This window comes from Papaver somniferum, chromosome 7, assembly GCF_003573695.1.
Source record: "Papaver somniferum cultivar HN1 chromosome 7, ASM357369v1, whole genome shotgun sequence".
In the NCBI taxonomy this organism is placed as follows: domain Eukaryota; kingdom Viridiplantae; phylum Streptophyta; class Magnoliopsida; order Ranunculales; family Papaveraceae; genus Papaver; species Papaver somniferum.
The window spans coordinates 247,154,013-247,158,635 of NC_039364.1; positions in this window are offsets into that span (position 1 = coordinate 247,154,013).

Here is a 4,623-nt window from a genome sequence, read left to right on the forward strand (position 1 = left end):
ATCTTTTGCATAATTGAATGCATGGGCTTTTCAATTAAACTATTTTTACAAAATTTTTTTGTATTTTATTTGTTGAGGTGATTCATAGATGTCTAAAACACCTTAATATTTATCTATTGTTTATGCTTTCTTTGCTAAGTTTTCTTGTAAATTATGTAACTTATGTATGCTTTTGAGTGTTTAGGTACTTTGGAGTCATTTGGAACGAAAGAAGAGGAAATAGGGTAAAAGTGTTGCAAGGCGGATTACTCATTATTTGATTTTATTTCTTCATTTCTATCTGAAAAGCATGTCGGCTTTAGTGATGCAATTATATGTCTGAAAAGCATGACAACTTTAGTGATGAAGAGAAATTGAAGAGAAGAAGTAGATCTGAAGAGTAACAGACAGTTGTTGTTGGTGGGAGAATTCGAGGAAGAAAGCATTCATTTGGAGCAAGAAGAGCGAAAGCGTCATTTTCTGTACAACTGCTATTGGGAGCGGAGCTGAGCCGAACCAAGCCAACGATAAGGGACAACTAATTCAGCTTAGTCTAAAGAAGCAAAGGAAAGATATTATTGATGGCCATTATCTAATAAGTGGGTGCTTATAGTCATCTGAGTATCCCCTTATCTACTTCACCTGAGTGGGTATAGCTATCCCCATTCTTACACTAAACCTAAAATTCAGAGGAGTAATAATTTTCTTATCATTATCTCCTCATGTCTGCAATCGGAAGAAAACAATGGCGGCACCATTACTCAGTGGAGAATAGAAGAAATAGAGAAGCAGATTGGATCTGCTATCTGTGATGGAACCAATGAAGTTTAAAATTGATCCAGGAGATATTAGCTGGTGATGTTGTCGATCTAGAAGAAACAGAAACTAGGGTTCATGTGTGTTGAAGCTGCTCTTGAGATTGGAAAGGAAAAATGGAAGAATGGGAAGTAATTTGAGTAGAAATGAAAAGGGGTTTTGAGCTGAGCAGTTTATGATGATGATGGTATCGATTAATGTGAGAAATTGATGATGATTGTTACAGGGATTTGATTTCTTGTTACGAATCTAAAGCTCAACAGGATTCCTGAGAATGGGTTTGCTCTGAACTGACTGGAGTTGGGTGTTGAGAAGATATTGAGCTGAACTGGTTCTGGTGGTTTCCAGTGGACAAGCCGATGGAGCTGTTGATATGGACTGTTGGTTGGTGTTAGAGCTGCAGTTGGATGGAGATTCAAGGTGTTGATTATGGTGGTTTATGATTGAGAAATTGCAGTCAGGTCAAGTGGGGTGGATGCTGTTGCAGGAATGGTGATGGTGGATGAACTAATGTTTGCAGCTACAGATGGTTTGTCCAAGTAGGATGCTGTTGAACTGAGATTACAAGGGAATGAGCTATGAAGAGGAAATGGAGCTGTGCTACCAGTTTGGTTGAACTGAAGCTTCACAGGGACTATCTGAGCTGAAATTCAGATGGTAACAAGTTGTGTAGGTGGTGATGTTTGAGAAAGATGAGCTAGGACTGATGTTGAGCTGCAGGATTGAACTGCAATGGATGAATGTGGTTTGTTGGCTGAGCTGCGATAAGGCATTGGTGGTCTGATGAGTTGCAGCTGAAAACATTACAGGGATGTTGGTTTGTTGGTAGTATTGCAGATGATAATGGAATTGATTGTGTGGTTGCTACAGGTTGGCTTTATTAATATTGCAGCTGAGCAGTGAACTGGTGCACCTACAGATGATGTAAGACTATGAGCTGGTGTTTTTGAGATTCAGATATTGAAGGCGCAGTGAGGCTGTTGGTGTGTTGAAGCACTGCCAAGAAAGATTGGAGTTGTGCAGCGCCATCTTGGTGCAACACAGCTCTGGCATGTGCACAATGGCTTAGGCCATGGTAGCTCAAACAAGTCAGCTCAGTTAGATCACCTGACTAGCTGATTCGGTTCTGACTCAACCTGACCCGGTGTTGACTCAGTTGACTTTCCGAGTTGATCCAGTTGACCTGAGTTGGTCCGTTTGACCTGAGACACTTATTCCGATCACCTGAGATGATTTCTCCGACCAAATTCCGGCGATGATACTAGTTTCCGGCGACTGCTTTTTGGTAGAGATTTTACTGGGCTATTCTCACAAATGGGCTTGGAGGACTTCTTATTATTGGACTTTGAAGACTTGGACTTAGTTTTGGAAGACAAGAAAAGCTACAAAAGGAAAAGCCTTCTACAACTTTGGTATCACGTATTTTTCTACTTGGAGCTTTGGAGAGCGGCGACTAGGATTTGCTTTCATTTGTTTTTCATCTTATTCATCTTCTTTATTTGATTATTGATTATGATGAACTCCATAGCTATGAGTAGCTAATTTATTCATTATTGGTTAAGGATGTAGTCCTATATTTACAATTTGTGCTTGATTAATGCATTAGTTTTCTCTCTTGATTATCGTTCAAATCTCTATTGTTTTTAATAATCACATGATTGATGTATTGTGATAGGATTTAGGTGTTCGTTAAGTTAAGTGGCCAATTAATTGAACGTACATCCTTGTCCATATTAGGGTTTTCATCGAGCGATAACCCCGAATGCAAGTAGCATGATATGATTACGGTTTGTAGTGATACACTCTCGTCATCATATGTAGAATTTGACCATTGTCTGAATTATCATGCGCAATGTATGACAATTTCATTGATTAGCCTATTTCCAAAGATTAATGCTCCTAGGATTGAACTTAATTAGCGCAAGGCGTTAGGTTATTCTTTAGGTAGAATTCACATACGCAGCTCTAATGTGTGTGTTGATGAACTTAGGAAATTAATGGAATATCTTGCTCTCTTGATACTCTAGGCTTTTGATGATGAAGAGATTAAATTGTAATTCTAATCATGAATGCAAGCACTTGTTTAAGATAGAAGATGAACTCCTTGACCAATATCTCTCTCTATTGATTATTTTCAACTATTTTCATTACTTTATTGCTTTGTTTATTTTGATAAAACAAAAATCCCCCCATTGGTTACTAAGAAACTAGAATTTTTATAACAACAATTGTCTCTATGTGGAAACGAACTCTTCCTTACCTTGTACTTCATTTATATTTTGTTGAGTAAGAAAGTGAATTATTTTTGACGCATACGACTGCGATCAAATTTTGGCGCCGCTTCCGGGGAGGCAGCGGTTGTTATTTTCTTTTGGTTTCTTATTCTTATTTTGTTTTGAATTTCGTTTTGAGAATTGTGTTTCAGGTACCTTGCTGAAATACAAACCGAGGGAAGCAATGGGTGATGTTAATCGTACACTCAAGGAGCTAGCTTCTCAGAAGTTGGATCAACAACAATGGTATATTGAAGCAACTTCCACTTTTGATATCAAGCCAGGGTTGATCAGTCAAATACCAAAGTTCCATGGATGTGTATGGGAAGATCCGAACAAGCATCTTATGGAGTTTCAATGGTTGATGACAAACATGATACCTAATGGGGCTAATGCAGATGAAGTAATGTTGCGTGCTTTTCCTTTCTCTTTACGCGATGCAGCTAGAGATTGGTTATATTACTTACCGCCTGGTAGTATTACAACATGGAATGGGTTGAAGAAACTTTTCTTGGAGAGATATTTTCCTGCGTCGAAAGCGACCCAAATTCGCAAGGAGATTTGTGGGATGAAACAAAGTGTGGGGGAATCGTTGTATGAATGTTGGGAACGGCACAAGAGATTGGTAGCAAGCTTCCCTCATCACCAATTTAGTGACGCAATGATTATCCAATACTTATATGAAGGTCTCCAAGCAAGTGATAGGAATCTTATTGACGCTGCAAGTGGTGGTGCACTTATGAACAAGACGGTGACACATGCTAGAGAGTTGACTGAGAGTATGGCAGCAAATTCTCAACAATTTTCAAGTCGTGGATCAGAACCACCTACCAAGGGAGTTAATCAAGTTGACGAGATTATTGAATTACGTCAACAAATGAGCAATATGATGGAAATGATGCAACAAATTGCAGCAGTGGTTGTAAAACCATCACGCCCAGCTTATGAGAACGTAGAGCATGTCAATGCTGTATTCTCAACTCAGCCGTATGGTATTTACTCCAACACTTACGAGCAGGTTGCAAGTACAAGTTATGTGCACAACCATACGAGTGAGTTCCAACAACAAGTGCAACAACCACAACAGACCCAAAATCCAGAATTGGCAAAGATGGTTACTTTGGTGGAGGCTCTAATGTCCGTGGTACAGCAAAATCAACAACTAGCGAACTTAAATCAGCAGAAAACGGATAATGCAATTAAGAAGTTGCAATCACAAGTTAGTCAACCACCACAACAACAACCTCAAAATCAAGGGTCCAATATGGAGGAGTTGCTGAAATATTTTATGCAAAGAACGGAGGGTGCGGTCAAGGACTTGCAAACACAAGTTGGTTCGATGGCCGAGGAGATTAATTAGTTGCATGCACAAAATGGTGAGAAACTCTCTTCCCAACCTCTTAACCTAAGAGATGGTGTCAATGCTATTACGTTTGGAAGTGGTACACGACTTGTGCAACATGAAATTACTGATTCGGGTAAAGAAGAAGCCCCAAAGAAACTAGTTTTGGAGGAAAAGGATGTTGATTTCCCCCAAGCTTCCGAGATATCTATT